At 36.6% G+C, this 27,772-nt stretch overlaps 1 protein-coding gene and 2 long non-coding RNA genes across 4 annotated transcripts in view; 2 read left to right on the top strand and 1 right to left on the bottom strand.

Moving 5' to 3' along the window:
- The first annotated feature begins 473 nt into the window (after window positions 1-473).
- LOC147846080 (uncharacterized) lies at window positions 474-6,125 on the top strand. Its single transcript, XR_015481330.1, has 3 exons — window positions 474-2,898; window positions 2,976-3,132; window positions 4,142-6,125. It is a non-coding gene; the product is annotated as an uncharacterized LOC147846080 (long non-coding RNA).
- Window positions 6,126-6,145: 20 nt separating this feature from the next.
- Window positions 6,146-27,772, top strand: part of s1pr2 (sphingosine-1-phosphate receptor 2) — a 55,574-nt gene continuing 33,947 nt past the window's right edge. The window contains 1 exon segment of one of the 2 annotated variants that reach the window (NM_001159970.1): window positions 6,146-6,509. The gene's annotated coding sequence lies outside the window, so the exon portion shown is untranslated. 2 annotated transcript variants of the gene reach the window in all.
- LOC147846079 (uncharacterized) lies at window positions 14,206-24,546 on the bottom strand. Its single transcript, XR_015481328.1, has 4 exons — window positions 22,401-24,546; window positions 21,922-22,331; window positions 20,098-21,662; window positions 14,206-18,662 (listed from the first exon to the last, which is right to left on the bottom strand). It is a non-coding gene; the product is annotated as an uncharacterized LOC147846079 (long non-coding RNA).

Below are 27,772 nucleotides of genomic sequence, written 5' to 3'. Positions count from 1 at the left end.
ACGTAAGCGCTTTAATGATCAAATAGCTATCAAAACACGGTGTTTAGTGATTATTCATATTAGCGCTCATTTCTGTAATAAACAAACGAGTTGTGGATCAAGACACCTAAAAGAGAAACCATTAAAGTGAGCGCGACATTCCTGCTGCCGCCTGTTTTTATCATTAATGCTATGATGACAGTACATAATGTTTTTACTGGATATTTTTCAAAATACAAGCATTCAGATTAAGGTGCAATTCAAAGGCTTAATTAGAGTAATTAGGCAAGTCATTGTATAATAGTAGTTTCTTCTGCAGACAATCAGAAATATGTATTGCTTAAGGGGGCTAATAATATTGATATTGAAATGGGTTTCAAAATATTTAAACCTGCTTTTATTCTAGCTAAAATAAAACAAATAAGCCTAGAAGAAGAAAAAATATTGTAGGAAATACTGTTAAAATTTCTTGCTCTGTTAAACATCATTTAGGATTTTTTTTTTTTATTCTCAGGAGTGCTAATAATTTTGACTTCAACAGATAATCATTTTGAAAAATCGTGATTACATTTATGACCAAAATAATCGTGATTACGATTTTTCCCAAAATCGAGCAGCCCTAGACTGACGTTGGGGTTGTTGTGCACGGCAGGCTAGAGTCATGCTGGCAGGCCACATCTGATGGGATCTAGAAAGTGAAGAGCGGAGGGTGGGGGGGTAAACGGGGGCGCGGCAGACCAGACTCGCGGTGACAGGCCAGATTGACCGTCAGGCCACCAGGAAATGTCCCGGTGCTCCCTATGGCCAGTCCACCCCTGGGTGTTAATGACTGTGTATTTTGTGTTTCCCCGTGATGGGTTGCAGCTGGAAGGGCAACCACTGTGTAAAACATATGCTGGATAAGTTGGTGGTTCATTCCGCTGTGGCGACCCCTGATTAATAAATGGACTAAGCCGAAATAAATGAATGAATGAATGTATACTGGTGGTCATAGTAAACTGCAGTCACACTTTATTGCTCGTGATTGAACTTGTGTGCATCAATACAAGATATGTGATTCCATTTCCTTGAAATGCTCCCAACAATGTTAATTTTCATTATTTATAATAATAAAAGAAGTTGGAAATACCTTGCAGCAGTATACTTAAAATGAACATCCAGTTGTCATCCACGCTGCTAGATGAATATGTAAATATGCGCCGAGCTCTTTCCTCTCAATATGAATGTGTTTGCACAAGCTTTGCAATTCCCTGATCATGTTGACGGATGAGGTAGTAAAAAATAGATGACAGTTTGATTATAAAGTACTCTCAATAAATGTTGAGCTGTTTTAACCCAACATTGAGTCAAATATGGACAAAGCCAACAATTGGGGTAAAAAGAGTCATTTAAATTTAATTAAAAAATAAACACAATGTTGGGTTAAACTACCTCAGCATTTTTATAGTATATATTTGAGACTATACATCTGGCTATGATGACTTTGTTTAATTATTCGTTAGTATAAAATTACACAAAAGGGCATTAGTCTACAGACCTTCATAGACCAACTATAGGAAGTAGGGAAAAATGTGGTTTTTAAGTTGTTCATACATTGCGAAACAAAAAAATACAAACTTCGAATGATTTGTAAAACCGTATTGTTATTATAATTATCATCTTGAACAGACCTTTAATCTATTAAAAGTCTATTTTTTATCTATTAAAATTATTTTGTGTTTCTGAAATGTTCCTGAAACAATTGATGGTAAATAATTATCTTTTTTTTTAATGAGTTAATGACTGAAACCTCTGAATCCTAGCTGTTAAAGAAATACAGTGGATTTTATTCATGCACATTTAACAATTTACATCTCAAAGTGTTGAAATCCTCTCACACTTTCCTGTTGAAACTGAAATGGGAATCACACTTTGAGGTGAATATGTCGTTATCCATTATGAGTCACTGATTTCCATACATGCTCGAGGGGCTTATCAGCACAAATGGATGTAATTAAGCACATGGACCTAATTAAGATGGGACTGACTTTTATAAATGGGCTCTTGACACCAGAATGCTTGGATTAAAAATCAGCTTTTGATGAAGCAAATCTCTTATGATTCATACCTGCCCTCCCTGTGTGAACACGATACAACACAGTTCTAGTGACAAACAAGCCTAGACCAAATCAGCACGCACCTGAGGCGAAACTTGTTTATCAAGATGAAAAAAGAAAGCTTGATACAGCCAGATATCAATGCATACATTAATGGAGTTTGGGAAAGAAGGAAAATAAACCGCTAAATGTACATTGTTGTGACTCAGCAAAAGTGGTTTACATATAAGCAGATGCTATTCAAGACATACCGTTTAAATACCTGAGCACATGCAGTCTTACATTAGGGTTAATTAGATGATATCATGTTTCTTTCTGTCATGGGCGAAAGGTAATGTAGATAACCAGAAGCAACCTTGTGCAAATGCTCGCTCAAACACAATTTAAAACCTCCACAGGAACAGAAAGAACTGACTCATACGGTGGCTGAGAGAGCTTAACGTCAGGGCCGTGCACAGGGGGGTGGCCCAGTGGCGAGAGCCACTGCCCCTCTGCCCTCATTGGCTGAGGAGCGCCTCTCAGCAGGCACTTTACGATCGCCAGTCCCCACCCCCCGCTCTTCATCACTTTGCAATCAACCAATATTGTGTCATGTAATCATGTTTTAGGGTCCCCTTTAAATATATTTAAAAAATGATATTTTGAAAGTGTTGGGAGAAAATGCAGCGTGTTTTTGTAAATTGTTTGCGTTGTGAGAAAAAGCAGCACGTTTTCGTAAATTCTTTGCGTTGTGAGAAAATGCAGTGCGTTTTCGTAAATTGTTTGCGTTGTGAGAATATGCAGTGCGTTTTCGTAAATTCTTTGCCTTGTGAGAAAATGCAGCGTGTTTTTGTAAATTGTTTGCGTTGTGAGAATATGCAGTGCGTTTTCGTAAATTCTTTGCGTTGTGAGAAAAAGCAGCACGTTTTCGTAAATTCTTTGCGTTGTGAGAAAATGCAGTGCGTTTTCGTAAATTCTTTGCGTTGTGAGAAAATGCAGCGTGTTTTTGTAAATTGTTTGCGTTGTGAGAATATGCAGTGTGTTTTCTTAAATTGTTTGCGTTGTGAGAAAATGCAGCGTGTTTCCGTAAATTGTTTGGGTTGTGAGAAAATGCAATGCGTTTTCGTAAATTGTTTGCGTTGTGAGAAAATGCAGCACGTTTTCATAAATTGTTTGCGTTGTGAGAAAATGCAGCGCGTTTTCGTAAATTGTTTGGGCTTTGAGAAAATGCAATGCATTTTCGTAAATTGTTTGCGTTGTGAGAAAATGCAGCATGTTTTTGTAAATTAATTGCATTGTGAGAAAATGCAGCCCTTTTCTTGAATTGTTTGCATTGTGAGAAAATGCAGCATGTTTTTGTAAATTGTTTGCGTTGTGAGAAAAAGCTGCACGTTTTCGTAAATTCTTTGCGTTGTGAGAAAATGCAGTGCGTTTTCGTAAATTGTTTGCATTGGGAGAAAATGCAGCGTGTTTTTGTAAATTGTTTGCGTTGTGAGAATATGCAGCTCTTTTCTTGAATTGTTTGCATTGTGAGAAAATGCAGCCCTTTTCTTGAATTGTTTGCATTGTGAGAAAATGCAGCACGTTTTCGTAAATTCTTTGCGTTGTGAGAAAATGCAGTGCGTTTTCGTAAATTGTTTGCATTGTGAGAAAATGCAGCGTGTTTTTGTAAATTGTTTGCGTTGTGAAAATATGCAGTGCGTTTTCGTAAATTGTTTGCGTTGTGAGAAAATGCAGCGTGTTTCCGTAAATTGTTTGGGTTGTGAGAAAATGCAATGCGTTTTCGTAAATTGTTTGCGTTGTGAGAAAATGCAGCACGTTTTCATAAATTGTTTGCGTTGTGAGAAAATGCAGCGCGTTTTCGTAAATTGTTTGGGCTTTGAGAAAATGCAATGCGTTTTCGTAAATTGTTTGGGTTGTGAGAAAATGCAGCATGTTTTTGTAAATTAATTGCATTGTGAGAAAATGCAGCCCTTTTCTTGAATTGTTTGCATTGTGAGAAAATGCAGCATGTTTTTGTAAATTGTTTGCGTTGTGAGAAAAAGCTGCACGTTTTCGTAAATTCTTTGCGTTGTGAGAAAATGCAGTGCGTTTTCGTAAATTGTTTGCATTGTGAGAAAATGCAGCGTGTTTTTGTAATTTGTTTGCGTTGTGAAAATATGCAGTGCGTTTTCGTAAATTCTTTGCGTTGTGAGAAAATGCAGCGCGTTTCCGTAAATTGATTGGGTTGTGAGAAAATGCAGCACGCTTTCATAAATTGTTTGCGTTGTGAGAAAATGATGCGCGTTTTTGTAAATTGTTTGGGTTGTGAGAAAATGCAATGTGTTTTCGTAAATTGTTTGCATTGTGAGAAAATGCAGCATGTTTTTGTAAATTGATTTTATTGTGAGAAAATGCAGCCCTTTTCTTGAATTGTTTGCATTGTGAGAAAATGCAGCGTGTTTCATAAATTTTTTTGCGCTGTGGAACATTTTGTTTTGGATGTTTTGTAAGGATTTGCAGCACGTTTGCTGTCAAACGGATGATTTTTCTTCATTTGCTGGCATTTTTTGTAATTGCATGCGTTTTCTTAAATTGCAGCACATTAAGCTCTCTCAACTACCGTAGACTCTGGCCAAATGAAAATTTATTCCTGTACTGTGCTTGAGTAAAAGAACAACAGTGAATAAACATTATCATTTATATAACTGTAAATAATCATTGACTTTGGAGACCACTTTCAAAAAGTGTTTTGTTAACAAAACAGAAATCTCAGTGGGCATGGAAGAGCAAAGAGAAAAACCATGCTATTTAAAATGTATGTGAGGACAAGGCCTGAGAGTCAACTAATGAATGAATTAAAAACATCAGCAGTTTCTATATGCTCACATAGGGTGCTCAGCAAAAGATTTTACATTTACATCATCATGGAAACCAATTTTGTCAATATGCCGTGGGAAGTGGCTTGATTTATAGCTATTGCATAACCATATGTAGGCCTCTGTGGCAATACAAATCTCTTGATACTTGACGAACACCAGAATGCCCCATTTGATTAAAACATTTATAATTGCAGTAAAAAAGTGTAAAAAAACAAATCAGTCCCACTAAAATGAAGTGAAAATTAGTAGGCGATTAGTAACATGCCTTTGCATACATCCTTATAGCTTTTTTTTATTTTTAATGTCTTTTAGGGTTTCGATATAATGCTTAATTTTAAACAAATAAATGTTTATTATTGGACAATTTATTGTGTACATGGTATTTGCCTTATACATTCATTAAATTAATAAACACATTTTGCTTCAAGTTTTTTTTTATTATTATTGTATGTCAACAAATATCTTTGCAAGAAAACATTTTTCAAGTTTAAATATAACATATTCAACATCAAACCAAAACATTTGGGTATATGTGCATTCAAAAATACAGGTGTTTTATTATTGAGTTCTTCTCTAATTCACAAAAAGTGCATGCAGATTCCATGTCTCTGTATATGCTTACATGACTGAATATCCTACATCATCATGGAAACTAATTTTGTCAATATGGCATGGGAAGAGACTTGATTTATGTCAATTGCATAGCCATATGTAGGCCTATGTGGCCAATTGAGATAGCAATCGCAATCCCAAATCTCTTGATGCTTGACGACCACCAGAATGCCTCATATTATAAATCATTTAGGCGCAATTGTTGTGGAAAAAAGCGTAAAAATGAAAACATTTCAGTCACACTAAAATGAAGTGAAAATTAGTAGGTGATTAGAAACATGCTGTTTAAAGGAAAACATAAAATGTGAACAACATGCAAAACATAAAGTAAAACACCCAAGAACTAAGAGCTGAGAGAGGAAGTGAGGAGGTGGAACCAAAAAAACAACATCTGGACCTCATTTCTACCCTGGGGAGAAAGAAACTAAAATACTACCATAAATGTGACATTTTGATCCTGCAAACCTTCTTCGAGCGGTTAAAACGTCTTTTTGCGACGGTCTGTAATAATTATATATGTTTTGGTTACATATGTATTTACGCGATAAGGGGTGTAAAAGCATTACCCAGCCATCCTGCGTTGCACGCTGTGTTCTGTGTGCGCGCGCGTGGGTGCGCGCGTGTATTACGTCGCCTGTTCAGATCGAGAGAGGCTGCTGCTTGTCGACGAGCGCGTGGATTTTACATATCTGTGAATTAAACGGGAAATACAAGTAACTGCTGCGTCGTTAACTCAAACCAAGAGTGTTTATCTCGCTTTTTTTAATGTTTATCCGAGCCATGGCTGTATTAGTGATCAGATATGCAGCAGTCACTCCGCAAAAGTTTTGACTTTTATTAAATCTGTTGAATTTCTGGAGCTCTCGCGAACGGATCCTTGAAGACTCGACCAAGCCATCGGGAATTAAGGAATCTCATGTAAACTTTGTAAATGAAGATTAAAAACATCTGCACGCGCTTCTTCTCTCCGCCGGCACATGGGGTGAGTTTGCCAACACTAAAATACCCATATCTCAGTCATCCTACAACCGAAGTCAAATGCTCCGTAGAGTTACAGTACAGTAGTATGTGTTCATTCATTTACTTATCAGTGCGATGGTGACCACCACATGACCACTCTTATGCAAATATTTAAGACAGGCGACTTCTAAAAATTCACACTTTAACAGTAACTCGCTGTGTGTTTATTTGTCAACACCGACACGTTTCTCTCGCCGTCAGCTCAGCCATTGATCTGATAAGAAATTGTGCGAGATAGTCTTATCAAAGCTTTCGACACATGCATATTCCACATGTGTCACTAAAAGTGTGAAGTGTGAGAGTTTCCATCACGTTTGAGAAAGTACGCCACGAATGTTTGCTCATCCATGTAATGTGTAACGTGCATGCAGTTAAACATTGACCTGCATCATCTAGAATAGACTTCATGTCTATTGTAGCACTCTTCATTTGTCAACAGGGACAGTTTCTTGCAGAGACTCACTCAGGGAGATTTTGTAAAACATTAGTAGTCATTGCTAAACCTGCAGTGGGGATTTGTCTATCCGTCGTTGTGAAGATGGCATTGTTCTTAAATGTATTAATAAGACAAAAGGCTCTCTTATGCCATTATGCTTCTGCTCTCTTAAAGGGGTAGTCCGCCCTAAAATGTCACTTCTGTCATCATTTAGCCTCACCAGTGATTGTTTTTTTCTGTTTTGGAACTGAATTAGAAAGGGGGTTTTTAGTTAAAACTGAAACAGTTATAAAGGGAAGTCTTTCTAAACATGCAAGTTCTGTTGTTTAGACCAAGGGTGCACAAACCTGATTGTGCCAAACTTGATTGAGGGATTTATACCAAACCGAATATATCACTCCGTATTACATTACATTTGCTGTAGGTCATTTCCTTATTTATTCTCAAATGTTTAAAAATAACTAGACACATTGCTTTAAATCATATTAGTGAAGGCTGTGTAATTTATTACATTTTATAATGAGCTTATTGCAAAAAAAACAATCACAATTATAACATATTCGAGTTCGATGCCGAAAACACTAGTCGACCTGCTCCTGTCTTTGCCTTGATTTGCTTGCCGATGTCTTGTGCATTATTTTTTGTCAAGTGACAGTCTGATTCATTTACAGTATTTATTTGAATAATTTAATTTCAGTTGGCTTTTTTTTGTATTTCAGCAATAAAACAAACAAGCAAGGGGTTAGGTTTAAATCGAAAAAAGAATCTCTGTCAAAGGCCAACCACCTTCCCAACATTCACCCTCTCTTTTCAAATGGGATGCTGGGCAAAATTAAAGGTTAACATGGGCCAACTGTGGCCCGCAGGCATTAGTTTGGGCATCTCTGGTTAGAGCATGCAAGCCTGAATTAATCTGGATGAAAAAAAAAATGCTCTCCAATCACGCCCCAGAGATTTCAAAAAGTTTCTTGTGCACTGATTTGTTGGGAGAAGCTAAAATCATCTTATGCATAGCTCACTAATGAAGATGAAATAGTATTCGTTTTTTTTTTTTATCTTAATGGCAGGATCATTTTATTTCATATCACAAGGCCCACACGGATTACTATACTATTACTATATGCACAGAGTCTATTTACTTGTGTAAATGTGTGTAAACTTATAAATATATATATTTTTTTAATTAATTTCGGTAATATTATTAACAAATATAAAAATGTTCATATGACTTATTTACAACACAGTGTGTAAAGTCATACTTTCTGTCTTTATGTAGATATATTATATGATAGACTTGCTTTTTTCATCAAATCAGTGAATCTAGTTCAGGGGTTTCCAAACTTTTTTTGTAGAAAGGCCCAAAAACCAAATATCAGTGACAGCCGAGGGCCAAAGATAAATATAACAAACTATTTAGCATTAAAATACAATAATTCCTAATTTCGTGATTAATTTAATAATTTTAAAAAATAAATAGAAAAAAATACTTATTAACTGATGCAGTATAACTTTTTAATTAGAACTTATTGCAATAAAAACAATCAAATTTATAACACAGTGGAGTTCAATGCAGAATACACTAGTCAAGCAGAATCTGCCCGTGACTTGATTCACGAACCAGAGTCTCTGCATTGTACATTTTAAAACTAAATCTAATTCATTTACATTGTTTACATTGAAACATTTAATTATTGATAGTTTTTGTTAAGCTTAGCAATGAAACAAACAAATATACGGTTGCATTTAATTTGAATATGATCTCTAAACCATTCTCAGATGCCATGGGGGGTAAATCAAGGGGTTACCATCGGCCAACTTTAGCCTGCGGGCCCTAGTTTGGGCATGTCTGATCTAGATGGATTTGCATTGTAAGCATTAAATAAATGTTAAAAATATATATTTTTATTTCATATATGAAGTTTTTAGGTATGATACTCCCAAAATAATTCAGCAAAATAAATCTGGCCCTACTTATCAGTTATGAATTTGCCCCAAGTGACAGTTAGTCAGCATTTGCCTTAAATGCAAATTGACACATGCTTTGCTGCAGGATTGCATTTGTGCAAGTGCATTTTCATTAGTTTGCTTAAATGCAATATGAATAAAGATTGCACAAAGTAACATACACCCTATCCTTAGCAATACTTTGGTACAAAATGTGCCACAACATGAATCATCATTTTTAAATGCAGTCGTTTTCACAGACTATGGCGTAATAGGAGATTCTTCAAATGACAGCACTTGGAGAGCATCTTTAAAATGCATGTAAAATCAGATGCTGAGAACATCAAAAGGATCTATATGAGTGCATATGAAGCCTTACGCATCATCAAGTTAATGTTAACCTGCATGACTTCCTTTTGACTGCGAAGAACAGTTTGCCACTTTCACTGCATATTTTTTCCTGTACACGGAAAGTGAAGGGTAACCGAGGCCTTGCATGTCTTGTGTTCCATGGAAGAAAGAAATGCATATGGGTTTGAAACCCGATTCTTGATAACAGTGTTTTCGTTTTCAAGTTATTATTTGTTGAGGGTGTTAGATGTCAAACTAAACTCACCCTTGCGTGAATAGTTTTTATGGTGCTTGATGGTAAATGTAAACATCAGCTTTTTTGGCAGAAGGAACAAACAAAAAAGTATTAAGGTTGAAGAAATGATGACAGGACTTTTATTTTTTTGGACAGACTATCCCTTTAAGGTCGTCCTGTCTGTTTTATTGGAAAACCAGACAATTGTACAGATGTAGGTCAGCTCTATTGTATGTACAGATATTTGTCTTCACTGGAATCCAAAGCTACATTGAAAAGCCATTGTGAATTTAGGTCAAGCTATGAAATGCATCTGTCCCATTTGCACCAAATAATCATTCACTAACAGCACCTCTCCGACTACCACCGTCGTACATTCTGTACAGGACAAGGAAAAAAGGGACGGGGTCGAGATGTTTTGTAATCTGCTTTGAGGTACACAATGCCTCCCTCTACAAGATAAGCTGATATGTGAGAGGAAATGCTGATTATCACTTTGAGAGTTGTCCATCCATCATTCTCAAGTGTGGATGTGAAATGTGTTCGTGGTCGGGCTATTCTCCTAAAAGCTCTAAATGGAGTGATTGCATTATCTTGTCTCTTCTCCGACTGCATGCAGAGTGCTTACAGAAGCACATGGGAATTTCTGCATGCTTCTTAAAGGATAGCTTACCGCTATTGGATGGGAACAGCATTACTAGAGTGGGAAAATAAGACGGGCTGGGATATCAGGTGTTGGATCTGTTGATGGGTGTACAGAGTCTCTTGTTTGGGGTGTTGGGTTGTGTATTCTGGTGATGGTGAGGTGCAGGCAGATTTTTATCAAGCTGCGATACGATCTGATATAGGCAGCGTGTAGTCCGCGTTGGCATCATGTGATGCCATGCTTCATTAAACCAGAACAAAACCTGCCACGCTGTCTCAGCTGACCACCGCCGGCGTTCTTCATTCACGTTCACACTTTGAGTCCAAGTCTATGTGAGAGATGCTTCAGCTGTGGGTTTTATTTAATTTCACCCACTGTGCAATGAATGGGCACTAGAGCTGTCTGATTTGGGGATAATATTTAATTGCAATTTTTTTTAAAAAATATTATATATATATATATATATATATATATATATATATATATATATATATATATATATATATATATATATATATATATATATATATATATAATTTTTTTTATTTGCGTTTTAATTTTGTAATCAAGCTTTAACTGCATAATCTGTAAGTCGTGGCAAAAATTCTGTGACCGCTCTTAAAAATTACCTATTTTTGTTAGGTGTCTGTGACTTTGAAGCCAAAATTTTCCCATGTTTTTCTTTGAAATTATTTGCCTTTTAATGCTTTTGAAGAAGCAGACGCTATTATCTTACTTGTCCGCACTTTCCTTTTTGGTTTCTTTTTTTTATTGTGGGCATTCCGCATAGCTCGATTGTGCAATTCTAATTGGACAGAATGAAAGTTACCTCACTCAATTGGCTTGTAAGACTATCACACACAGACGACAGTCACGCATTTGCTATAGGCAGGGGCAAAAAACTAATATATTTCATATCTAGGCATGGGACGACAACTGTTTTGAAGCTATACTGCGGTTTGCAAAAGTCAAGGTTTTAAAATTTCTGCAATACCGTTCCTAAGACATGTTTACATTTTTTATTTACGTTTTTTGTTTTTTCGGACATCTCCTAAATTATGCCGTTATGCAAAGATGCCATTTAAATAGTAAAGAAATCTGTGTTTTTGAAACTAATGAAGACAGCAGAAGTCAATGATTCATTTGAATTATTTAGCCTGACATGTTCACTGTTCCAACATATTTTAAATGTTTCTCAAAATAAAATATAGTGTGGTCAAAGGGGAAAAAAGTTTTAGTTTTTTATCCAGACATTTAAAAAGAATATAATTTAGAGTAGTAATCACAATACCGTGGTACAGTGAAACTGTGATTTTTAGAAAAAAATTTTATCCAAGGATATAATATCAGAATCTTGTACCGGCCCATGCCTATTCTAATCGCAGCCTCTTGCGATGAACTAATCGCAATGTTTCAAATTGCAATTCCATTTCGAGTAATCGGCCTAATGGGCACAATTTCCAAAGACTTTTACATTTTGAGTTTCCAGAAAACCTGTAGAACTATGCAGAATGCTTTCGAACTTGATGGAGTTTGTTAGCTTGCAGCACTATCAAATGATTCCAAATATGTCAAGAGCTTAGTGAGTGACGGGCACATCAATTCCATAGAAGTCTGCTGAGTTTTCCACAGAGTTCTGCAGGCACCGATTCAGTGTAGGCATGATTATGACTCATCATTGCAGTCATAACATTCTTTCAGAATAATTTTCAATGTTTCATGGCTTCGCTTTCAGTAATAGTAATAGTATTCATTTTGATGTTGTTGCACGACTTTATGATTGGTACCTGATGACGTTTTCTCTTGAATTCCCCTGACCTTCATTTCAACTCTGTCCCAGAAACGCGTTTCTGATTGAGGTTCGCACCCCATGACTTGACTCTCGGATCGCACATGTGCATGCAGATGTCAGCGAGGAGGGATTGTGCATGCGAGGCGAAGTTAAATAGAAAAGTGAATAAATAAACGGATATCTAAGCAAACGGAAAGATAAATAAATGTTGCAGGCGGTGGTGGGAACTAGAAGTGTGGGATTCTTGGGCTTGGTCACATGAGGGGTTAAGGGTGGGGCCAGGTCACAGTGTAGGCGGAGCAATCCCTCAAGGACTCTTGCGTTGAGCATTTTGGCAGTGCTCTTGCAGGACGCCCTGAGAGAACTTACATGGAGTAAGACTGAATCCATCATGTCATCTGCAGCATCGCATCGAATAATCCAGCCAAATATGAAACCACTTATGCTCATGTTGTTCCATTATTCATTTATCCGGGGACAAATGTTCTAAAGAATGCACTTGGTTGTATTGTAATGGAAAGGAGGTTGTCAATCTTCAGATTGTAGCGCCACAGAAGTACCAGTCCATTAGTGAATTTAATTTCAGGTCAGTGAACTTGAGAATCCATCAATTAAATTCATAAATGAATCATTGAGGTTTTGAGAAAATAATGACAGATTTTTTCAGAGAATAAGGGAACGCGGTCATCTCTGGTCAACCAATATGTTTTGTTGTTCAGGGTTGATCAATACATGTCAACCAGGACAGCATTTTGTCCCTATCATCCTAATCAATAATGAACCCTCTTTGGTGGTATTAGTAGAGGCTGGGGTTTTCTGTTCTTCAGCGCTTGCACTATAATAAGGCAGCATGCCATCTTTGCTCAGCCGAAAAACACTTTTGCTGGGTGTGGCAGCTGGGACTAAATAAACGCCTTCTGTTTTGGAGGCTGCTGCTGAGCAAGTTACAACTCACAGCCGGCATATGGAGCTCACAGTATTTGTGCCAAGAACTGGGAGTGTCGCAGCAAAGCATTGCCTTCGCTTGAGCTGCTAAACACAAAGTGATTTAGACTTATTTATTAAACGTTTGATGCAACTGTACAAACTGTAGCGTAGATATTTACTGTTATGACAATCGCAAACACAATCCCATAAATTTCTGTTGTATACAGCACAGTCACTTAGCCCAATCTGTCTGTCTCACACAGACACATGCAGACAAGGCTCAGGGGAAACTTTCTAAATATTTACTGAGCAGCGTTTCAGACGTTGTCCATTTTAGGACAGATAGACTTTTGAAGTCATGGAAGAACTTCTAAAGGTCTCGCTTTCTATTAATGTCTTGCATCTGTGCATAATCACTATTTATGGCTTTGATTTTTTGCAAAACATCGTTTTAACTGATATAAATTTGCCATGTTCAATAGAACACCAAATCCGGCTTAACGTTGGTGCAGGTGTACACAGATCTTAACTTCAGAACAACAGCAGGAAGGCGTATTTTGGATAGTAAATTGTATAAATCTCTGGGTCATGACCTAAGAAACAGGTCATGGATCAGGCTAATGCAAACAATTTAATGCAACTAATTGCATAATTGTGTGTAGTTAGCAAAATAAATAGCTGTTTTTTTAAAAAGGGGATTAAACAACATTATTAATGACAGTGCTGTCTGAGCAACTTTAAGGGATTGCACAAATTACGACTTAATTTAAAACAAGAACAACCATGGTTTGTGTTTCTGGGAGTATACATTCATGCAAACTGTTTTGCAGAGTAATATTATAATGTAAAGGGTTTTTGTGACATTTTTGAGGGGATAGTTTACTTAAAAATTTTAACTCTGTCAATAGCCCCTTTCACACAGTGATACCAGTAAATATCCGGAACATTTCCGGAACGACTTTACCGGTAATTAAAAAAAAAGCTGTTCACACAGGCGAGGACGTTAAGGAATTTTTTCGGAAAAGTCCATTCACACATCTATTCCAAAATACTGGTCAATTCTGACATCATTAACCAGAAATGAGCTCTAAACGGCTGCGCTTATATTTGTAGACATTTGACTACATTACAAACTCTGTGGATGGAGAAGAATTGTGAACAACTTTGATGAAAACATATAAAGAAACACTTTCGCATGTCAAGATGTAAGTTACATGGTATGTGTGTGTGCTGGGCGGGCGCTCACCAGCTGAAGCACTGCTTCAAGCTACTGAAGGAAGCGGAGCTTGAAGGTAAACAAACAACGGCTTATCATAAGCATCTTATCGATAATTATTTACACAGTTGGCATTAAGAAGAAACATATAAATGTTTTCTGACTAGCGTCTAGCAGCTAAAGGTGTCTGGAAAAATTATTCAAAGGCTTTTATTTTCATAAATCGCGCGGACGTGAATGCGTATGAGTGTTCTGATTAGCTAGAGTAGACATCTCACGTCAGCACGTTTTAGACGTGCACGTGCTCTTTCTGGCAAACTTCTTTCTGCATTCACACAGCGCAGCATTCCGACAAATTACCGGTAATGTTACAACTTCTCTTTCCGGAAAATAGCCGGAACGAATTTACTGGTATTTTCAAAAAGGGGCTGTTCACACATACACACCTTTCCGGAAAATTGCCGGTAATTTTCCGGAAAGGTCTGTATGTGTGAAAGGGGCTATTTGTTTACCCAATCCCATGTTTAAAGGTCATATATGGCAATGGTTCTCAACCGCCAGGCCATGTGACTGGTAACGAGCAGCACAAGAATTCATAAATTATTTCCGTTTTATTTATTATCTGAGTCTAAACTATTTTTTATATTTTACATTTTTTTTACATTTTTACATTTAAAAATTTGTCTTGCTTCACATCTTGGTCACCTGAGCGCCCAAATTGAACCTATAAGTGAAAAGTTTCTTTGCTAAGGGGAAAAGGCCTAGTGAAGGACCTGCGAACTGCCAAGGAATGGATCCGCAACCCATTTGCCAACAAATCAGGTGAATCCACCATGTCTGTGCAGGAAGATTAACTGCTGGAGAGCGCAAATGATGGCGGTCTTTTAGGGGCTGTTTACACATTGCGTCTTCTCTAGAGTTTGTGCAAGTTATTTCAAATGGAGCTTGCGCTCACAAACCGCGAGATGCGTTTGCACCTTCTAGATGCACCAGTTGAATTAATGTTGCGAGAAGTGCACCGCGAGTCACTTGACAAGAACTGACTTTCGGCTTTTATGGAATGTACACATTTCGGTTGACTAATTATCTTAGAAAAACAATCAAACACTGCAGTGCTTTGTATTAAAACTTGTATCACAGTGACAGCTTGACGTCCTCTGAGAAAACAATTGGCCTAGCAAACTATTAACCTCTGGCCATCCAACACCAATCCCCCCCCCCCCCCCCCCCAATCTGCGGCAAAATTGTCAAACATTGACCATTCCCCGATGATAAAAAGGTTGAGGATCACTGATATAGGGAATAAACAGCATTTGAGACCAATGACTTCCTTAGTATGAAAATGTAATTTAGCAAAATATCTTTAATATTAAAAATAATTTTGATTTTGTGGACACTTTAGAATACCGTGAACAATTATTTATTAATTTTAGTGTTTTTTTACAGTAAGTTTTAGGAACATTCACATTGTATTTTCAGTGGTGTTTTTAACAGCCCCAAATCACTATATAATATGAAAGTATGCGATTTCAGACGCAGGCTTAGACTTGCTTTATTTAAAGATCCAGTGAAGTGCTTTTAAATGTGCTATTTTTATGCAATGTTTGATGTAATCTCAACTGAAACAAGTAGATCCTGTCCTATTTAAAAAACAGCCAATAGTTTTGTTCTTATCGCAGCTCTGCCAGTGAGAGAAATTAAGCTCAAGCGTATCAAATGTAAAGGATCTTGATGGGGGCAGGGCATGTCAAATACTAGAGAGCATTTGGTTGGTTGGAGTATTTGATAAGAGTAATGAAGTATAAGGTGACATGAAAAAAAAATCGATGATCCATTTGGAAGTGACAAACTGTGGCTTTGGATGTTTAAATCAGGATTATATATTCTAAACACAAATTTCTTTACTTTTTTGTAGCACATTAGCTTATAGATATTATTAAAACGGACATACAGCCACTAATATAAATAAAAAACTTTTAATTTCACGGTACCTTAAATAAACTTTAAACATTAACATCTTTATATATTAGTTTGGCCTTCTATAAAATTTATTTATTTATCTAAAGTGATGTTCATTTCTTAGTTAATGAGCAATACCAAAGTAACATCGTAATCCTAATTACAAATTGCATTCATTTTATTAAATAAAGTTAAAAACTAATTAGCTTCAATTTTAAACAGTTTTTTAAACCAATAATATCATTGTCACTGTCTTTTTTTAATTGTTGATTTTAATTTATTAAATAAGAGTTTAACAATAAATAGATAATACATTAGTATTACCTTTTGTACTTTATCATTTTGAAATTTAATTTGGTTACAATTGTTACATTTTTATACAATAAAGCAAATTTCCTGGTCTTTTTTGCTTAAGTAACTTTTTTTGTAGCATAGGTCAATATGATAACACCGTACGCCATGACAAAATCAATCACATCAAGAAAGTTTGATATCATCATAAGCTTGGTCACAGAACAAAAACAGATTTGGGTGTGTAAGTGATGGCCAAACTGTCCTTTTTTAGGAATAATTTATATGTACTTGTACTTTAAATAATTGGTTAGTCAAGGTAAAGTCGGAGTTCAAGTTGGTCTACATCACAGAGTCCAAGCCAGTTTCTGGAGAGCCTCAGCTCTGCACAGTTTAGCTTTAACCATAATTAAACGCACATGATTAAATGAATTTAGCCCTTCGGGCTAGTTTGAAACCAACAGGTAAAGCCGCGGTCACACTTTGTTTGAGCATGTAAAAATCTGATGTATGGCGCTTGATTAAACAAGATTATTAGAATATAAAAATAGTGAGTGATTGCTCCTTATTTTAGATTTCTTTACGGAGAGACCATCTACTATTGCTCTCATGCAATCATGTGACGCGATTTCGCAGGTCAGAGTTCACCATGCTTGAGCTTGCACGAGCTTGCGTTTCCGGCCTACCACATTAGCAAGAGTATAAATGGAAGACTATGAGGCAAAATTTGCAGAATTTGCTCTTCAGTGTTTGGACTCTCAATAATGACTTCAAACCACACTTAACTGAGCTAAACTGAACTTAAACACTAAAAACTGAACTACCCTGATCCAGTTACTATGACCATTTATGTGAAGCTGCTTTGACACAATCTACATTGTAAAAGCGCTATACAAATAAAGCTGAATTGAATTGAATTGAATTGAATTGAAAAAGTGCAGTGTGTGACCGCGGCCGAAGTGTGTTGAAGCAGAGCCGGAACTAAACTACAGACACCTCGACCCTTCAGGAACTCAGTTTGACACCCCTGCATCAAGCAAAACCCAAGCGAGAACTTGCATGCGGACATTGACATGACAGCTCGAAACCTTGCATCAGCATCATTTCCTCTGTAAATCTGTCTCTCTGTTGTGCTATGATAATGCTAACCATTTTACTGGCCACGAAGAGGTTTGCAAATCATTTGTGTGTTAGTGAGCTGTAAAACATGCTGAACGATTTGTGGCTTGAAGTACTCTGTAAAAAGCGCTGGAAATGTAGTGATGTGGTCACAGTGTGGTTTTCAGACGCCTACCGGGCATCAGTACGTCCAACTGCATTAGGTTTCCAGCAGGTACTGAAAGAGATAACGGAACACCCTCCCCCTTTTTGGTAGACAGCGTATTGTTACCCTGACCGCCTTTGTTTGAGCACCTGGAAGAAGCCCACCGAGGAAACCCCGTTGGAATGAAGAGCCGGGTTGCTCAGTAGAGCTCGGCAGATTAAATTGTGGAAGGAGGGCTTTGTCCATCAAACCTGTTCTTTCAGTTGTGGCATCTGTGATGGGATCAGTCCCATCCTCATGCTAACGCAAAGTCATGAATGTCCATGAGAGCCAGAAAGACATGGATCCTGCCCACACAGGAGGGAGGGGAGTTTTCGCATGACAATAGCCTGGATCTGTGCTCTCTGCTGGGATGTTGTTGGAGTCACTTCTTTTTTTTTTGCAATCATTTGTTGAAACAGACGTTGCACAATTTCATCTTGTTTTTTTGCAGAAACTAAATGAAGCCGTTGACATTCTTGCATAACTTGCGGTAAACTTTTAGACAAAGATGTGAATTATTTTAGTGAAAGAGTGGCCCCACACTTCTCCTAAATAGTCAAATAAAGCATTGACGTTGTGTAATCTGTAGGTCTGGTTAGGTCTCGCCTCCCCCCTTAGTTTTTGATGTGTTCTGAAATGACTCGTGACGAATGCACGGATCACTGATGAGACTTATGTTGTGATGCAAATGAAAACAACTGCACAGACATGTCAAAGCGAAGACTCAGAAACTCAATATTGCGGAAAAACGAACTCAAACTCAGACAGTGTTGTCTATTAGATTCATGGCTCGCTGTGTCGGTAATACAGTTAAAAACCCACATGATATGATTTCTGACTTCCCTCTGTAACATATCCAGCCCTGATTAGCCTGTTGAATTTGATCTGCTTTGGATCGATAAATTGAAGTGCATCATGCACCAGTTGTTTTTGAGGGCACCAGTAGCAGCCCCGGCTCATTTGGTGCCTTAAGCAAGAAGAGACATGATAACTGAGGGCACATTCACAGTTACTAGGGATGGGAAGATTAACCGATATGTATCGATACGCGGTCATGCGCGTGCACGATGCGAGTGCATCGGTTGAGCAGCAGAGGATGAATGAAATTTTGGAAGCAAATTGAGATGCATCGGTTTTTGCGGGATGCATCGGTTCTTCCAAGATACAGCTTATATTTTTAATATAGAATGTATTTTTTATTTATTAGCAAGTGTTGTCAACCTGTTTTTGGCGCATAATTTAATCGACCTACATAAAGTAAGCCTTAGCAACGGATTTGCGGATGTGTACACTTACACTACAACTCAGTGTATCAGGTGTGCGGATGAAGCTAGTGGTGCGCCCTCAGAAAGCGCGAGAAGCAAAACAAACATTTTATTCCCCACTGAGTTTTAAATCTAAAGTATGGCAACATTATGGATTTAAGGATGGACGACATGACAGGACAGATGCAATTTGCAAAATGAGCCGCGCATCTGTAAAATACGCGGGCAGTACGACTAATCTGAAATCTCACTTGAAGCGGCGCCACGGTGTTGTTGTGAAAGCATCTTCCAGTGTTCCTGCATCCCCGGCTTCCTGCTCTGCTTCAACTGTAGCTACCAGCTCCAAAAGTGGTGAGAAAAGCATTGCAAGTTTTTTTCCATTCGCAACAGTTTTGTGCGCTCTACGCCAATAACGGATGTTACTGCATTGTTCATCTGCAAAGATATTCAGCCTAGTGTCACGGAGAACAAAGGTTTTAAACAACTACTCCTGTTAATTTTTATTTATTTATAATAATAATAATAATATTAATAATGATAAAAATAATGGGTGTCACGGTGGCACAGTGGTTAGTTTGACCACCTCCCAGCAAGAAGATTGCTGGTTTGTTATATTTTTATTAGCCTGTTGTTTACAGTGACAGTGATGTTTCAAAGCAGCATAACACTGCTAGTTCACCACCTTAAGTTTTGAATATTCAGTGGCAAAATATATCTTTGTAAAACTTGTTTTCATAGTTGAAAAGTTAAATCACAATTCTTGTTGTGCAATGCTCAACCTTTATGTTGAAAGAGTGCAAATACATATATATATTTTATATATATTGCACTTATACATTCTGTTTATCTTGAAAATCCTTAAATAATATGTGCTATAGGTTCTAAAATGGCCCTCTACTGTAAACTGACACTCTGGCTCTGAGAGAAGAGCCAGTTTGTAAAAAAAGACTTGGTTTTGCTTGGTTAATAAATAATCAAACTCATTCAATGGCACAGCATCCTCTTTCACACAATCTCATAAACTTGATCTAATTAGTTAGTGCTGCATTATCGCATTGTATCGTGATATGGGTGTGAATCGTATTGTCACAAATGTATCGCTAATATATCGGATCGTATTCTTTGTATCGAGATGCGTATCGGATCGGCATTATAGCTTAGATGCCCAACCCTAACAGTTACACAACACCATTTTCAACAATAAAAAGAGAGAATGAGGGAACTACTTGGAAGTGCTAACTTTTTAAAAACGATTCTAGTCGTTTCTGCAGATCTGTCTGAATGGAGGTTGTTTTGACAACATTGATACCTGTATTCAAAACTTTTCAAAAACTTAAAGGAACTTTTTTTTGTTTTTAGTACATTGTTGTGTAAACGCACTCTAAAGGGATGTCAAATTAAAAAATAAAAAGTTTAACTAGTCGGCAGTGCTTAATGTAAACAAAAGGTTTGGCGTAGATAGTTTCAGATTTTTGATGGCATGGAAGTTCCTATAAATGACCATGCAACATTAAAGGGACGCATATTGTGTTTGAGTTCAACTTATCTAGCACATGTTTTACGCAGCGGATGCCCCTCCAGCTGCAACTCATCACTGGGAAACACTCATACACTCTCATTCACACACATACACTACGGACAATTTTAGCTTACCCATTTCACCTAACCCGGATGTCTTTGGATTTGTTGGGGAAACCGGAGCACCCGGAGGAAACCCACACAAACGCGGGGTGAACATGCAAACTCCACACAGAAATGCCAACTGACCCAGCCAGGGCTCAAACCAGCGACCTTCTTGCAGTAAGGCGACAGCACTACTGCACCACCTCGCCCCTGATTAGTTTCTTGATGTTTATTTATTCTTTAAAAAGCAATGTGAGGCAGTTATGAGAAGTTCAGTAATAGTTAATCTTTGTTTTTTTTATTTTTTTTCCCTATCAAAAAAAAAAAGAAAGAAATTTGCTGCAGTAGCAGAAGCCACTTTGGGCCTTTTTCTTAGAAAGCTCAAGACCGTTCTGGAAGGTAATAATATCTAACTACTTTGACGATGGACATTGGCTATAACATTTTAAAATTACCAAAATAAACATTATAGGTATTTTTACAATGTGGTAATTTCGCTGCTTAGTCAGTTAATGCTCTCATTTTGCTCATTTTAGTTATAACATGATCTGTTCAAACAAAATTGCAGACATTTTTTGATGTTCATGCTGGAATTTATTCGGTAAATGTGTTTCCATCATAGTTTACACACATTTTTTCTCATCGGATTAACCTTTTATGTATTTTATTTTTAAAATGTGTGTCTTTTGCATATCTATTACTGTTATTATTACAATAATTTTTAAGCCTTATTTGAAAAATGTGCATAAAATAAGTAGGGATGAAAGCGATATATCGGCAGCCATATCATTATCAGCCCATAAATGCTATTTTTAATGTTATCGTATTGATCCAATATCAAAATTAGACCGATATTTTTAAGCCAATAGATTACGTAATTGTAAAGAACTGCCTACCTGGCGCATGCGTAGGAGGAACTTGTTTAGACTTGTCAAGTGCACTAATGGAGCTTTCCCCACATTGTTTATTCCTTCAAAGTCTATCCTTTCTTTGTGTGGTATTGTTGTGTTAATAACTCTGTAAGTATTGGTTATCGATATAAGCCCAAAAACCCATATTGGTACATCCCTAAAATTAGGTGTATGGAAATCTAGCTAATGACTAGCTAATGACAAGATTAATTTCTTGATATTTATAGATTCTTTAGAAAAGCAATGTGAGGCAGTGATGTGAAGTTCAGCAACAGTTAACTGGTAATAATAGCTAACTACTTTAATGATGGACATTGGCTATAGCATTTTAGAATGACCAAAATAAACATTATAGGTATTTTACAATGTGGGATTTTCGTTGCTATGTCAGTCAATGCTGACTCATTTTGCACATTTTAGTTATAACATGATCTGTTAAAACAAAATCGCAGACATTTTTTGGTGGGCATGCTGGAATTTATTTGGTAAATGTGTTTCCATTGTAGTTTATGCACATTTTTTCTTATCAGATAAACATTTTAAAGATTTTATTTTTAAAATGTGTGTCTTGGCATTTCTATTACTATTATTATTACTATTTTTAAGCATTATTTAAAAAATGTGAATAAATGAAGTATGGAAACTAAGCTTATGATAACCTGTCAATCAAATACAATAATGATTCATTTCTTGATATTTATATATTCTTTAGAAAGTCATGTGAGACCGTGATGTGAAGGTCAATAACAGTTAACCTTTGTTTCTTGACTTGTTTTTTTTTTTCATTTCATGACTTCCTCATATACACTTATTATGCATATCTTTTTTAAAAATAATACATTCATTCATTCATTTTCTTGTCAGCTTAGTCCCTTTATTAATCTGGGATTGCCACAGCGGAATGAACCGCCAACTTATCCAGCAGGTTTTTATGCAGCGGATGCCCTTCACAAACATCCACATCCACAAACACTCATTCACACACTACGGACAATTTAGCCTACCAAATTCACCTGTTCCGCATGTCTTTGGACTGTGGGCGAAACCGGAGCACCCGGAGGAATTTTTAAACACATGAACTAAAAATAAATAAAAAAAGTAAGCATCTGCATTGTGTAAAAAAAAAAAAAAAACATTTGACAGTTTGGTTCGTAAACATGGTGGATTGTGTTGAAAGTGAACTGCGGAAACAGTGACCTAATAAATGGAATCATTAAACGGGCGACTTGTGCTGTAAAACCTAGTGGTTTGAGGGATAATGGCAAATTATAAAGATTTAAAATGGCAATTTATTAGTATTTTGGAGCAGCACTTTCATCCTTTTGTTGTAAAAATGGATGACAATGCTTTGGTATATTTTAGGAATTCTCTGATCGATCAGTAGGAGATCAGTATCGGCCAATAATCACATTTCACTTGGGAAATTTCCATTAGACTTGATCGGTACTCGCTAATCTCATGAACCAATCGCAAGTCTGATTGTTTATGAGTCATGAGGAAGATGGAAGATTAATATCTCCTGGTATCCCTAGTGCAGTGGTTCTTAAACTAGTGGCACACAGGCTTCCTTCTAGTGGTACGCAGAGAAATCGATGAATAAGTAAAAAAAATGAACACACTTTTAACCCTTTGACGCATACGATAACATCGATGTGATCAGTAAATTTATTTTCATAGGCTAAACCTTTTATTTTATTTTCAATTGTCTAATGTTTGTTATGCATTCTATCATTTGAAGCTAATCTCCCTATATTTGTAGCGGTTGTTGGGAGCGTATCCCGTATTTTTATATCCCAATGTTGACAGGTATGGTTTAATGATTTGCTTTTCTGGCACACGAAGCCAACTTTTAACGCGCAGCAAGCAGATTTAATTTAAATATGTCAATTTGAATCAATTATTTAAAATGCAAGTTAAGTTAAGTCATAAATACATGACAAAATGTATCTAAAAAAGAGTTTTTATATGAATATGATACCATAAAACTAGGGCCAGACAGAATCTGCAGACATTTTTTGCTATTTCTGCTGAGAATTTTGGTAAAAATCTGCGGAATTATTTTGGGAGTATCATAACCTTAATTTGTGAAATATAAATAATACCTTTTTAATTTTATTTAATGTTTAAAATGTAAATACAATTAGATTCACTTTATTTGGTAAACAAAGCAAGTCTCCCATATAATATATCTACTAAAAGACAGAAAATATTACTCTACTACTGCATTGTACATAAACCAGATGGACAAATTTATATTAGTCAATAATATTACTGAAATTAATTAAAAAACTGAATAAATATAGATTTACACACATTTACTCAAGTAAATAAACAGTATTAATGATGGGCAAAATATCTGTGTGTGGGCCTACATATAGCCTATATTTATGAGGTCCAGGTTTTGATTAATAGGCTACTGTATATTAATACTTTAACATTTAATTAGAGCAGTTTTCTTTTTACTTTTTAGGAACGGTACCATTTTAGTTTTAGAAGCACATTTAACTTTTTTTTTTTTTTTAACTGTAAGCACAGTTAATGTTCAAAATATTTATAACGTTTAAAGCGGTGACAATAATAAATATTCCACATAACGGGAATGAATCTGCCTATTTTGTGAACTGTGCAGATCTGCAGCTGCTTAATTAGGCCTGCTACACTACTATATTTCAACACTGGTCATTGGTGGTACTTGGAGAGACAATTTTTTCTGAGGTGGTACTTGGTGAAAAAGGTTTGAGAACCACTGCCCTAGAATATTTTTGTTACATTGACATTTCAGTTGTTATAGTCTGCAAATCATGGTAATAGTCTTTTTTTTTTTGACTTGGAAAAAGAGAAATTAAATAGGACACATGCTGAAGTACAATAAATAAATAAAGCTGCCTTGCACATTTGTTGTTTTGATGCTTAAAAAACCCTTTTGTAATCCGCCCACATGTATCATTAAATTTTATAGTTTAAAATCTTGCTTCAGCAATCAAAGAAGGACATGCCCTTTCAGTTTGAACGATCAAAGAGCGAAGTAGACCACTGTGTCTTTGACTATAGCCAAAGATTATAGAAGGGGAAGTAAAACTTTCATTTTTACCATGACAGACCGTCTGTCTGTCTGTCTGTGTGTGTGTGTGTTTGTGTGTGAGGCAATGCAGTCTTTATCGTCCCAATGGGATGTGCTCTAATAAGTCAGAAGGGTCTGGGAAAACCGAAGATCATCATGGATTTTTGAGACAAAGCCAATGCTTGTGTTTATTCTTATTTAAAATATATTGAAATACACACCCAGAAAGGGGGATTTGGAGTCTTTCTGAGTGTGTCTGTTATAGCACATTCACACAAGCCCACTTTCAGTTCTCCCCCACCCTCTTTCTTATCCTTCCATCATTGTTGGATGAAAGGTACCAGACCATAATGCAGCATCGAATCACAAAAGGCAATCAAGAATGCTTTGTTCGTCTTAGTGGGTGCTAGTTTCCTTTGTGGTGTCTTCCCCTTTTTCATTCACACCCTCATCCCCCCCAGTCGAACCCACCAGCACACACACTTGTGCTATATCATCATCACCCACTCAACTGTCCCATACACAACTGACGCATATGGAAAACACACATGGGTCATGTCGTTGTGAAGATCTGGTAATGCTTTTGTGTGTCTAGAACTTGAGTGCACACATGCACACACACATCCCACGATAAAGCAGAAGAATATGAGCATGGGTGGGGTTGGCGTTATGGGGGAACAAGATCAGGGCTGTGGAACAAAGCAAGCACGATTTCTGTTCTTGGACCTTTCATTAAAGGATACTACCTATGTAAGGACAACAGCAGAAGAGTGTGAGAAAAAAAGCCCACTTGTGAAACTTGATCTTCCGCGGTTTAGATTTAACTTCGATTGGCAGCTGTGTTAAACCACTTTTTTTTAGGCTTGACATTTGTTTTATTGATGACCTTTTGATATTGTAGTAAGCATTAGTTGTCGTTTGCGTGTCATGTGATCGTCCTGTGGTCTGCTGATGTGTGGAGTTCTCATCCCTTGCCGTTCAGCGTCTAGACATGCCTAAATCAGCGGTAGGTTCTTTGCTAGATTAAATAATGAAGAAACATTGCATTAGCTCATTACCTAATGAGCACTAGAGACGGCGAGACCATGGCTGAGGTTCTAAATTAATTCTTCCTTATGTTTTTAATCACCCTTTTGTGGGTCTTTCCTTTGATCTGTGTAATAGACATTAAGCCGTAGGGGGTTGGGATGGCCAAGAATGGTGAATCAGAATTACAAAAGTGCAGAGTCTTAGGCTGACACGAATTGATAAGAGAGTTGCAGTTGTAGGTGTTTTCTCTAAAGTGGTCTAAAAGGGCAAAATAGTCAACAGCCAATTATATTTCAAATGTGTTACGCAAGAAGAATCAGAATAAATGTTTAAATATACAATGTATAATATACATTAAATAGTAAAATGCATTTAATAATTATCAACTAATATCTACATCGTTTCAGCATCGATATCGTAATGTGCGCATCTGAAATGGTCACATCGAAAGACATGCAATGTTGAGTCTGATTTATAGTTGACCAGGAGCTACAGAATTGTATTCAATTACCATATTTATATGACATTTCTACAGTTTATCCAAAATATATATTTTGTTTCTTGTTTTTAGTCCAACTATCTACATTTCAAAGTGAAAACAATATTATTTTGCTTGCCCTACTAGCAAATAATTTTAAGGAAAACCCCTTAATTAGTTCTTCTGAAGGTGAAAACAAAATGTTTTTACATGATTTTTGTACAAGAAATGAGACAAAACAAAGCAAGAAAGGCATTTTTCCATTGTGATTATTACATTTCTGTACCTGAATACTGTTGGACTCATCAGAAAATCATCAAATAGAGCTATTTAAAGTATCTATTTAAACTCTATTCATATCCCAATATTTATTGCAGAAAAATGAAATATCGCAATATCAGATTTTTCCAATATCATGCTGCCCTAATACATATGCATGTTTGTATATCAATCAGTTTTTCCTTAAGAAAAAATAAGTTTAGCAAAAATGCATTAATTTGATTTTAACGTTTTGTTACAGAGCATAAAACTGCTTCTGACTAACAATAATGAGAAAGCTGACTCTGTATGTGACAAATATGAACATCTAAACAAACATTTAAAAAGTAAACAAACAATCTGAACTTTCAATAAATATGACATTTGAATTTGAGAAATGTCAGAACAGCAAATAATCATAATGCTATTATTTCAAGATCACGTGACACTAAAGGCTGGAATAATGATGATGAAAATTCAGCTTTAAAGTGCCTCTATTATGCATTATAAAAGGTCATAGTTTGATTTGGTTTGGCTTTCAATGTCTTATAATATGCATCTATTTTTACCTAATTATCCCAATGACTCCCATGATTTGTTCAGCGATTCATTTGTTCCCAAACCCCTCATTTGCGTGATTGGTCCGATGACCCAGTCTGTTGTGATTGGTCGACTGGGTTTAGTGCGAGACAGAGAGAAACGCCCATCAAGGCTATGAAGTAGCACAGAGTACTGAATGTGTGAGCCCAATGCAGGAGTGCAATAAAGCAATGCAGATAAACACCAGCATATTACTCTACTCTTAACCCTAACCCCAAGTAATATTAACAACACATTCAGTATTACTTCACACAGTGGCAAAAGTTTATTATTAATATTTTGAAAATTGACCACACCATGCATGTGAGCAACAGCTGATGGTGGACATAGCAAAAACAAACGGCAGAGTATCGCGAGTTCAGAAACGCATTTAAATCAAGAAGGAAGAAGCACTCGTCGTATTTTCAATGTGGCTTTGGACGCGATATGTGAAATAGCCCCATATAGATTTAGCTTAAGAGATACAGCACAAGCACTGATCTATAATAGATAAGTGATTACAAGCTGCGCAGAGTGATTACAAGTTACAATACACAATTTAACACATATCTTGCAAACTACTGATAAAGTCACATACATAATAGTCTCTACTGCTCCTTCCTTTAATGGCAAATGGCCGGCGAATACCACGTTGCAGCATAGGGTATTGTATCAAAAATTAGAAAAATAACAGGAGCAAACATAGCACTGGGTTGGCTATACTGTCAGATCTTTGTGAAAATGAACTTTAACACTTTTTTCCACCCATCGGCATCTTTATCTGTCAGTGATCGTCATCTTCGTATCATGATTAATCAGGTGATCTCCTGTGCTCCGCTAGCGTCTGAAGGTAAAGGGGCGTTCACCTGACACTTAATTTTTAATGATATACCCAAAAACCCATAACAGGGGCTCTTT

Source organism: Danio rerio, chromosome 3 (genome assembly GCF_052040795.2).
Source record: "Danio rerio strain M-AB ecotype USA chromosome 3, GRCz13ab, whole genome shotgun sequence".
Taxonomy (NCBI): Eukaryota; Metazoa; Chordata; class Actinopteri; order Cypriniformes; family Danionidae; genus Danio; species Danio rerio.
Note: the sequence above shows the minus strand (reverse complement) of the source record. Positions and strands in the feature narration are given on the sequence as shown.